Source organism: Balearica regulorum, chromosome Z (assembly GCF_011004875.1).
Source record: "Balearica regulorum gibbericeps isolate bBalReg1 chromosome Z, bBalReg1.pri, whole genome shotgun sequence".
In the NCBI taxonomy this organism is placed as follows: Eukaryota; Metazoa; Chordata; class Aves; order Gruiformes; family Gruidae; genus Balearica; species Balearica regulorum.
Window position 1 is genome coordinate 28480866 of NC_046220.1, and position 12208 is coordinate 28493073.

Below are 12208 nucleotides of genomic sequence, written 5' to 3' on the forward strand. Positions count from 1 at the left end.
ATGAATTCACTATAAAATGTGAGGGATGATAGCTTTGTGTTACAGTGATCTAGCTTTTTTTCTCTCATAGACTAAACCGATTACTGATGATGTTAAGCATGAAAATGAAGCATTAAAAGAAATTCTGAGGTTTTTAAAAAACCCATAAATTCTAAATAGTAGCAGGAATCTCGGAATGGATTGTTTCTGCATGTGTGCTTGCTGATGTCATTTGCAGTAGATTTCCACTGTATTTTCATATTTAGGTGAGTCAAATGGAAAATGATAATCTCAAAGATGACAGAGTTACATCAGTCTGAAAGGGTAGCCATAGATTAGAACTGGGAATAGAACAAAGAGCAATAGTGATGTCAAAAAGGAGTAATTCTCCCTGAGAAATAATAAGAGTGATTCCACAGAAACTGCTGGCAGTTAAAAACATAAGACCAGTCCACCAGTATAACATATTGCTTGGAATTGCTATTGTTTCTTTAAATTAAAAAAAATCTCTTCTCTGGTAAACACACAAACAAGGCAAACTTAAGTGGCTAGTTGACATGTCAGTTTTTCATATTAACTTCTTTGCTATTATTACACAAAGTAAGACTTCATCGGTGGATGTAGCTATTAATGAATGTTATGAGACAGGTGTTTAATATTCTTATGAAATGAGATGGACACTAGCTTCTTATTTGGAAATAACCACCATAAATGGAGCTCTGCTTGGATGGTCTTAACGGAGAAGAAAAGTCCATTTGTGGTCTTTAAGATGAATAGCTACTGTGCTTCTATATGAAAAGTCATTCCCTTTTATTTGCTTGCAAGCTAAATATGATGACCTTATGGTCTGATATCTGTTCTATGATGAAATTATACTGTTCTAGGTACTCAAGTGACATTGTAATGCCATTGAAATGGAAAAGGTTTCTGTATTATGTTTTCTACTTTAAATCCCTAATTAAGATTTTACATTAAACTACCAAAATTTCTAAAAAAATAAATCTGAAAACTTGAAAGAGATGTTATTATGCACATTATGTTTACTTTTGTTTTCCTATATCTAGATAGGTGTTTCTGGGCCATAAGTCTATTTTCTGGCAAGACCCCAAAAATGCCTTAAAATAAAAAACACCTCAAGAAATTGTACAGCAGTCTTCTTTTTGTATTGCCTTCTTGGTATATCATCTTTTCTTTCCCATGTTGTGCAAATGATCTTACTATTTTCTATTTTTACTGCACAGGAAAATGGCAACTAAATATTTTGTTGAAGATTGTTGAATAAAGAGTGCAGTGTTATCACAGTGAGTACCAGATGTGTAGCACAGTAATTAAATTCATTAATAAACTCTGAGCACCCAAACACTAGATCTGGGGATTTATGAAAATTAACAGTTAATGTTTTCCAACAGTTACTGCAGTGTCTTACTAAAGCTTTTACAGTATTATTTTTGCTAAAAAATTAAAGTGCCTGTGCCTGTTTGCATAAGCAGGGAATTATACTGGGCTCAGCTAAATCAATAATAAGGTAAAATGACTGGGATCGTGTAAGAATTTTGTGGTTATCCTCATTCACTATCAAAGTCCCATAGTATTTTCAGCTCTCCCCAAAGAAGTTACACCATGGGGGTAGTCATAAACTGCATTATCATTAGGCTTTATTGATAATATCTCAAATTCTGCGGTATGTTATCTGTAGGTAAACACTGACTTTTTCCTGGCTAGTGTTACAATCTCCATTCTCCTTGACATGCTATGTTATTGTCCTTCTTAGAATTTATGTGAACAGACTGTGGCTCATCTAGTTTCTGCAGCATTCTGGCAGCAAACTGTTAAAAGGAGGAAAGATATTGACCATAAAACTAGCCTGTTAGAAAGGGGTTTCTTGCACTGTAATGCCTGGTATGACATTTCTGTGCAGGATGAACAGTACGATGAAATTCTGTTGTATTCCCTGCTGTAGCTTCACGTTATCTCATCACCAATTTAGGAAATCATTGGCCTCAATATCACCTATAATGACTGTCATGTTTCCTCCCTGAGAGTGCATTGACAGGAATAATCATGGACACTAAGTGGGAAATTCTTTAATGAAATATCTTTTGGTGGAGGGTTATAGCTCAAAAACTCTGCTTCAATGAAGCAATCATATCTGTCCTTTGATGTCCTCAACATACAGTACATAGTTTCAGTAGAGAGAGCAGAAGAATTGCATTCAGGAAATTTCCATTTTTATCTCCTCCCTGGCAGGCAATGAACTGAAATGTAATTAACCCTTTCATTGCTTTAGCTTTGCAACACAACATATTCAGAAGAAGGACACTTCTGTGAGCCCTCTGGTATTTGACAAAATTTACAGAGGGAGAAAAGCAATCTCAGATAGTCTCAAAAGTTATTTCTATGACTACATCCTTACATCCCAGGTAATTCTGAAGCTGAAAAACCATTAAAAATCTAATATCTATGATTCATTTTCAATGTATTAGTTTCATATTTCATCTTTACTGCAGCCATCTGCAAAAAATAATTCTTAGATATACTTACGACTGAAGGATCTTTTTTCTCTGTTGAATGTGGACTTCATTTAACTTTTTCAAAACAGCCTGTGCTGGGTTTGTGTGGCAAGGTTTTGGTAGCAGGGGGGCTACAGCAGTGGCTTCTGTGAGAAGCTGCTAGAAGCTTCCCCTGTGTCTGATAGAGCCAATGCCAGCCAGCTCCAAGACAGACCCGCCACTGGCCAAGGCCAAGCCAATCAGCACCTCTGTGATAACATATTTAAGAAGGAAAAAAAAGTTAGCACTTTTTGCAGCCAGAGAGAGGAGTGAGAAGAGGTAAGAAACTCTGCAGACACCAAGGTCAGTGCAGAAGGAGGGGGAGGAGGTGGTCTAGGTGCCGGAGCACCTGGAGCCCTTGGTGAAGCCCTTGGTGAGCCCCTTCCCCTGTAGCCCGTGGTGAAGACAATTGTGAAGAAGGCTGTCCCCCTGCAGCCCATGGAGGGAGGATGAGGGGGTGTAGAGATTCCACTTGCAGCCCATGGAGGACCCCACGCCGGAGCAGGTGGAGGCACCCGAAGGAGGCTGTGACCCTGTGGGAAGCCCACGCTGGAGCAAGCTCCTGGCAGGACCTGTGGATCCGTGGAGAGAGGAGCCCACGCCAGAGCATGTTTGCTGCCAGGACTTGTGACCCCGTGGGGGACCCACGCTGGAGGTCTGCACCCCGTGGGAGAGACCCACGCTGAAGCAGTTCATGAAGGACTGTCTCCCGTGAGAGGGACCCCATGCTGGAGCATAAGAAAGTTTTGATGTTAGCATCTACAAAAAGGCGCAATTTGGAAAGGAGAATGATCTAATCTAAAGCCTAATTCCTATACCTTATTTAATATAGTACTTGAATCATTGTACAGAGAAGTGAAACATTTTAATCATTAATATGTTTTCTGCATGCAAAAGCTGGAGCATGTTGTTTGAAAGTAAATTAAAGCAATTGGGGAAACAGAAAAATATGGTCAGAAATCTACCTTCATCTCCCATGACTGCAGTTCTTGAAGATCTATGTTCTTTTATATAATGTTTCTTATGCATAACATTTCTTTCCTCTTTCACTGTAATGGAGTGCAATTTCAATTAAACACTTGCATCATCTGTTTGTTTTCCTTCCCAAACAGATGCAGCATCAAGCTGCTTTATCTAGTATCATTCAGCTGGAGAGAACCAGCTGACATTTTACATAAGGCCACAGCAATAGCTTGACTAGGAGAGGGAAACAGATAGTTTTGGAGAGAAAACTGTGTTGTCTGGGCACAGTTGTGTTGTATGAAGGGGAACAAGAAGGGGAATAAAGAAATATGAGAAAGGTTCTGCTTTCCTCTGTTCCATGATATTTTTTTGTGAGTTCAAATTTTAATGTTCCGTATGAGTTCTGGGTATAGCTTAAGAAAAACCTCAATCAAACCGAAAAGATTAAATGTCTGAAATACTAATATAGGAGTGTGACACACTACGGGAAAATACAATCTCTTGCTTGAGTAATGTACTGTTTCATTATGCCTGAGAACAACCCATAACCTTACTGAGCTGAGTAAATACTTTGCTCTTTGTCTGCTTAACAAATTTATCGAGTCAATGCTTCACTTGTACCTAGCAGACACACTGATGTAATACTGATGATATGAACAGTGAATGCTGAATTAAACCAGTTTTGAAACAGTAAATAGTAAGTCCAAGTACTGGTCAGTGTGCACCTGTCTAGTCTGATTTACATGATATACTAAATGCTAAATCATTTACACTAAAGAAGGGTCAGTGAACGAGAATTTTTTCTGAATAACAAGGACTACAATTTTGGTCCACATCTCTGCATACTTGAGAAAGCAGTGAGGTTTGTGTGTGACATAGATCTGTGGTTTAAATTTCCACTGCTGTGAATTAGCGAATAGTTACTGAAACAGAAAATCAGAAAAATAAAAAAGCAAAAGGATACAGTAGCTGATGTTCTATACCACATGTTGGCTTGCAAATATAAAACATTGAGCTTAGAGAGAAAGCGGGGAGAAGAAATTAATTCAGTCAATCTCTCTCCCAATTAAAAGCATTCACAGTCCCCATTCATAAAAGAATAAACTTTTTTTTAAATTATTCTTTTAATAGCTTTTTCTCTCCTTGTTTCTCCTACGCTCCCTGTTACAGGCATTTCTCACTACGTGCCAGACATGGGAAAGGAGAGAAAGAGATAGAAACCATGCTGTGATGTACAGAAAGGGAATTTGACATTGTGTCATCTGCATGCTGTAATATTTATGTAGATAATGGATTTCTCTGTTACGTACAGATGTTGAAAAGCTGATATTTACTGAAATTGTTTTGTGGAGGGTTTTAATCTTGGTGAGTACAGCAATGTGAATTTCCAAATCAAATCATATTTTTACTTCCTATGTATACATACTAATTTTTGCCCTGTATATGACCTACAGAAGCAAGTATTGCCATCATTTTGGGACAGATGAATTCATCATTCCCATGATAAGCAGTTGAACACTTCAGGTGATGTTTGAGGTTTGACACTGCAATTTCTTAATGCAGTTGCTAGCCACACAGGCTAGCCTTTGTTAGTCTTGGAATCCATAAAGTTGGCTTATACTTTGGCCGCAAGTCTTCCTGATGTTCAGGGTTTAATGAATCCATAGACCTCTTACCCAGTAGCAGAAGAAATATGTTAGTTTTCTAGCTACCACTACTTGAGCTTATCATGAAAGAATTCAGGGGAGGTCAGAACAGAATCCTTTCAATTGCCTTTGGACTCAGCACTGAAGATGGCCCAAGTTCTGCTTTTAGCTGTGGTGTGAGTGTGATCTTGAGAGACTAACCACTCCTTTGAGGCTGTACCTCAGGGAGGCTGTAATCTCAGAAGAGCCCTTGTAGATATTTTTGTGTGCATGTAGATACCACTACCAGAGTCCTAGAGATGAAATAAAAACTAACTCTAGACTTTTATATGGAAAAGTTCTGGAAGTTTATGAAGGGCTGAGATGATTTGCAGCTTTTCTTACGCACCAATAAATTCTCTTCCCCCATGATTTTAGGCACTGTGGAACAGGTAGTTCGCACACTAGTTGGAATTCGCTTAGTGACTTGATGCCAACAATGTAACTTTCTTTGCCTTACATATTTGGGAGGATGAAGATTAATTAATTGGCCATCGCTTGAGGAACAGTTTTATTTAAGAGTAAAAAATAATCATTAATGGAATATAAAGGAGTGTCCTAAAATCAAGGTATTTGCCACCATTTGTTACTGAGTGAATCTAAAAGGGGACATTTATAGGCACTGTTTTTATGATATAGTTGTAGAATAATAATCTGTACCAATCATGTATTAAGCTTGTGAAAGTGACAGTGAGAGAAAGAGAAATTAAGATTACTTAATAAACACTGGAGAAAAGATGGTATGAAATGTTTTTACCTTGTAGCTGCATTTTCCCAGTGTTTCTTTAAAATGAAAATTCAGTGCTACTTATCCTCATTCAGTAAGCTAAGAAAATTTTCCATAAAGTTTATTTACAAATACATAAGTAAAATACCTTCTGTACAACAGATGTTTATGAGTTGAATTCAAGAGATTTACATGTTAAAATTGAAGCAGAAGCCACATCAGTGTGTACCAGGGTTGGGCATATTGTTTGTTTTAATTCTTTTCTCTCCAGCTTTGTTGTATGCAGTAATTGATGTTCCACTCCTAACCCAAAACCAGTATATTCCAGCTGCTGAGTAGTGAAATGCCTAATGAACATTGGACACTTGGTTCATTCTTAATACCTTAGTGCAGATTCCTCAAAAATTACTCAATCTCTTTTCTCTCTTTATCCTCTCCCCCCATTATAGAAGAGAGTCTAGTAAGAACTCAAGAATTGAGTCAATGTGAAAAATGCAATGACTGCTTTGGGGTTTAGAAATGTTCAGACTTAAGCCTATTCCTGACCTGTCCTATGAGTAAGTTAGCAGCCTTGGAATCTGAAATCCTTTGTCTGACCTTTGTTATAAGCTGCTCAATAAGTAAGTACTGGAAGGAGAAGTGAGACCTCCTGAGAGAAGTTTGTATTCCATGTGCTCTTTTCCCATTTTTGGTATTTTGTGTTTGATTATTGCAACCTGTGTCTTGTTTTTTTTCATGAAGGTGAGATTATAGCTAAACTGACAAGATGAGTGGTGTTGCTGTTAGATTTCCTCATCAGGGCTTTAAAATGCAGGGATGAGAAATCTCAGCTTCTTGCCTGTAAATTGTCATCTCTTTCCTTCTGTTATGACAATTGTTCTTTGATCTTAATGGTTACTCAGTTGGCTTTTAGAGTTCTTTTAACTCTCCAATAAATCTGGATGAGTCGTGGTATCTATCAGTCATTTTCATTTCACTTAGTCTTTCCTGTCTGATAATGAAGCTTTTGAGCTAGCATATGCCTCAGAACTCTCCTATTTCTCAAGCATCTTCCTATTCTCCATTTTGATCCCTCTGTTTTATTATCATTCTTCTTTCAGATCCATTGTGTCACTGCAACTATTAATCTGATTTTAATCTCTCTCAGGTGGATTATTTCTGACCCTGCCCTCCCAGTATACATGAAGCTTCTCTTTTCTAGTTTACTAATGTATCACATCTGCTATGTCCTGTTCACATGTAGCATTTTTAATTAATGTAATAAATTTTAATAACTTAGATTTATTAGAAATTATGTTAATATCATCTATATGTTGTTTCTAGATCCTAATGGTGACTGATGCTAGACATTTTTTGTGGTGCTGTGTGGATACTGGCTTTTGTGAGAAAGCCAGTCATAGCATGATAGTTTAGTAACAGCATGTTCATACAAGTGGTAGCCTCAAGTTCAATCCTGTGCCAAAATAAAGACTGAAATTTTGGTCAGATATAATGGTTTGTGGAATTAGCAAGCTTACAAAGTGCTGCAGATTTCTTTCTGTCTAAGCCTGATGTGGTTTAGCCCCAGCTGGTAGCTAAGTGCCACGCGCCACTCGCTCACTCCTTCCCCAGCGGGACGGGGAGGAGAACGGAAAAACAACGGCAAAGCCTCGAGGGTTGGGATAAGGGCAGTTTACTGGGACAGCAAGGGAGAGGGAAATAACAACAACAGTGCTGATAACAGATAGTAACAATGGGTGATAACAGAACGATTTACCGATCCGACGACCGACCGACCAGCGCATCCCGGAGCCACGCCTACACGCTGAACCCGCCCCTGCCCGACTGGCCCCCTTTTATGGTGAGCATGATGTCACATGGTATGGAATAGCCCCCGGACAGCTTGGCTCACCTGTCCTGGCTCCTTGGGAAATTAACTCTATCCTTGCCAGAACCAGGACAAAGCCATACAAAATTCCACAAGAAATAGTGACACACCCAGCTTCCTACTTCATGTTTTCTTTACTCGTGCATCTTGTTCTTTTTTCCTCTGCTACAGTCATACTGAAAGGTATGTTAGGAATCACTTCTCCCTGTGCCGTTTATGCTTGAATTATCACACAGATGGATATTTGCTAAATATTGATGAGAAAGGCCCTAAGAAGTATATCTAAGCACATATACCTTTGTAGCACAACCTAGCTATTTTGGCTGGAAAATAAGCCCTAGTATTTATGTGAAATGTTTCCCTTATTCTCAGGGAATTTATTTTCTAGGAATAATAGTCTGCTTTTTTTCTCAAGACACCCTGTGTAAAGAGATGAGTTTTATCTTGCACACCAGCCTATGTCTACATAGCATAACTTACTGCCACAGTGAAATATGTAAACTGCCTCTGAACCAGTATTAATACCCTAGTGTTATGCTCTATTTAGCCTAATTAGTTGTATTGAAAAACAGCCTTAGTGGAACATAGCACTGAAGTAGCTATATGGTTGCCAGTGCTAGAAGTAGACTGCATATCTCTCTATGGTATGTATCACCTAGATGCTTAAACTGATAAGAAGTCACAGAGAATTATGTTGAATGTCATGGGCCACATAGCTGACCATAAGAGGTGTCCAAGAAGGCAAAGCATAAAAGCACTTGACTTTCTTGCTGTAAAAAATCTTCAGAAAGCTGCACTCACAGAGAAAAAAAAATGTCACCAGCTCTGTTAAGATTTCTTCTGAGGAGATTGCAGCTGTTACTTCCATTAACTCCTGATTAAGCTCAGCCAGTGGTTCTCTGTATATCTGTGTGTGAGCTTTGAGGCTGGAGCAGATCATAGGCACAGAGAGGTAGTTCTGAGTATATGTGCCTGAGGCAGTTATAATTGTACTTAATGGCAAACTGCTGGGCATTCCCTGTGAAAAGTGTCTGTCTCTATATAGGGATGTTCACATGAACCCTGTGACAAAAAGAAGGTCAGAGTTTATTCATTCTCTCTGACCTTTAAATCAGTGAATCTAAGAAAACGAATTTAGCAGTGTTTATCTATGGCATGTGGTTTGGAGTTTGAAATGTGTTGTCTGATATTTGCTTACTGGTGGCCTTACATTACTTAATATCTGCTAAAATGACACAGTCAAGAGCGTAAGCTTAATTTTACTGACACATGTTTAGTCACTGAACAGAGTTGTGACTTGCCTTACACTTCACAGTTGACACAAGTAACTTTTTATGCCTGCACAAAATTATTCAATAGACTATCTAACATTTAATCTTAAATTTACAGCAAAATTGTAAAAGACAAAAAAGGCAGATACAGGGAGCAGCAAATTCATAGTTTGAGGAACATAATATACAAAGTATATTTCTATCTCATTAAATGTCACTTAGATTAAGAAATGTTTCCACCATTTCTATTTAAGGTAAATTATGGGAGATAAGAAGGGAGAAAAGGAAAGAGCTAGGGAATAAAATTCATAGTGCATGAATAAATGTGTTTGTATGAAGCATCAAAAATAGTATCTGTATTAGCCAATTTTAACTACTTAAAAGATACTTTTCTGTTTCATTTGGATGAGGACTTAGAAAAGTAAAATAAAATTGTGACCAAATTATTTCCAATGCATTTTCTTAGGGACAGTTCTGACTTTAAAATGTTCTAATTCTCCTAATAAATGCTCAGGTCCACAACACTGAACAAACTTTCTCATAAAAGATATATCCTTATTTTTTAAATAATTGCACATGCAAATGTATTCACAAGAGGAATCTTGTTGGAAAGTTGTGGTACTGTCTGGTTTTACCCCAGCTGGCAGCTGAGCACCATGCAGCTGCTCATTCACTCCCTGCCATCGGGATGGGGGAGAGGATTGGAAAAGTTAAAGTGAGAAAACTCGTGGGTTCAGATAAAGACAGTTTAATAGGTAAAGCAAAAGCCACACGCACAAGCAAAGCAACGCAAGGAATTCATTCACCACTTCCCATGGGCAGGCAGGTGATGGAGCAGGCAGGTGATGGAGCAGGGCTCCATCACGCATAACGGTTACTTGGGAAGACAAACGCCATCACTCCAAACACCACTGCCCCCCCCCCCCCCCTTCCCCCAAGCTCCTTATAAACTGAGCATGACATCATATGGTATGGAATGTCGGTTTGGGTCACCTGTCCTGTCTGTGTCTCCTCCCAACTTCTTGTGCACCCCCAGCCATCCCGCTGGCAGGGCAGTGCAAGAAGCAGAAAAGGCCTTGGCCCTGCATAAACACTGCTCAACAATAGGTCCATAGAACAAAAACATCTTTATATTATCAATGCTGTCTCCAGCACAAATCCAAAACATATCCCCATACTAGCTACTATGAAGAAAATCAATCCTCTCAGCTGAAACCAGGACAGGTACCTGGCCAATATTTGTAACAATGCACACACCCCTTTTCTTTCTCTGTCCTTTCTTCTCCTTTTTGCCACACTTTAAATAAATTTGGTTTACACTCTTTGTAAAGCCTGTAGGTTTCTGTGTCTTGCATGTATGCTGAAATAAAATTTGAAGGAGTTTGCAAAAAAGAATTTATTTGCTTTGAACAAGTAACTTTCCTTTACAGAAGACTTCATTAGTATCCATGTCTCCAGGAGATTCTGTTAACTCCATTGTCAATCTTGTTTTGGGCACTGTAGGGGAAAGGAGAAGAAGTAGGATTGCAGAGGAGTGCGTAATACATATCAAGATATGTATTTGATATGTTTGTGGGCTGTCTGTCTATCTATCTATCTATTTATTTTCAAAGCCCTACACACAGAGATCACATTTCTTTGTAGCTGGTAACAATCTTTACCTTCCAAGAGGTACAGGAAAGCTTTTGTATTATATCCAAAGGGTAGTATATTGACATTTTGATTTAATTTTCTCTGAACAAGAATGGGAATTTTACATCTTGAGTTGTGTATAAAAAATAAATAATGGAGTATGATGCATCTGTAAAATAGTAATTATTGCAATCTTGAGAGACAAATAACATATTTAATTAATCAGGTGTGATTTTATGCCAAGAGAATGGTTCTTGTATATTTTTTTACTACTATTATAAAATTTCTGGTAAGAATTTGGTTGTGGACAATCAGGCAATTTCTTATTACTTTGCATTATTTTCAATTTATGTACTTTATATTTTGTTTGATTACATGAAATTAACAAAAAGAATCTCTATAAGGAAACAAGCAGAAAAAAACAAGTAAACCAAAAGTCAGCAATCAGTTATTTTCAGTATTGTGAACTGCTGAGTGAACAAACTGTGTCATGACGAAATACCTAAGTGTGCTTTGCCACCCAGGTTAATAGGATTATATTTTGGTTTAGATCCTAACACCAAAAGACGGTAATGTATGAAAACTCCAGTTCTAAAAGAGTTGGGCAGTGGCATGTCTACATCAATGATAAATACAGGAGTAGAAAGAAGCAGCAGGTAAAGAGCATCTCATTCCCCTACAGAGAAGCCTGGAAGCTTGAAGTTATCTGACACAACAAACTTTTCTGAGTAATTTCCATGACAGAAATTACCAAACCTAGAACTCAGGTAGTTTTAATACCATACACATTAAGCAAAGCAGAAGACTTTTGGATGAATGTCCAATATATTTATGTGGAAGAACTTCCATGAGTTCTGCATGACAATCACTTGAGTTTTGGCACTTGTAAAGATACACTTTTTTCCAGTGCTAGCTGGATTTGGGCTGTTTGGTTTATTTCATCAGAACAGAAACGCTATAATGGGGAGGAGCTGCTGTGCACAGGCCAGGGAGCCGGATGTTGAGGGTGGCAGTGGAACAGGCAGGAGGACAGGGCACAGCCCCACAGTGCCCAGGAGGAGCAGTGACAGTAGCTGGGGACAGCCAGCAGGACTGACATTGCCAGACAAGCATGTGGTGGGTTTTCACTCTGCTAGCAGTGCAGAAAAATTACAAGAGGAAGAAGGCACAGATTATATCTTGCTCAGCCTCTGAAAGTTTAAAGCCCCAGAAGCCTACAGAAGAACAGCAATTTCTAGCACTTCTGTACTGGAGTTTGAACCTCTCTGTGGAAAGGTTAGCCCTTGTCCCTGGCCCACTTTTTCCAATTATGAAACCTGTTTGCTCTTTATGAAGTGAAAAGAAATAAAATGCACTGCAGAAGAAGTTACTTCTTAACCTTCAACTTTAGTGTGACAATCGATCTTCCCTCATGGCTAAAAAGATTATGATTGCACTAATAAACAGATAACTTGTCCTTTTACATATAATATTGTGCATAAAAGCAAATTTTCTTAAATCCACATCTGCCATGTAAAATTTCAGTCCAATGAAAA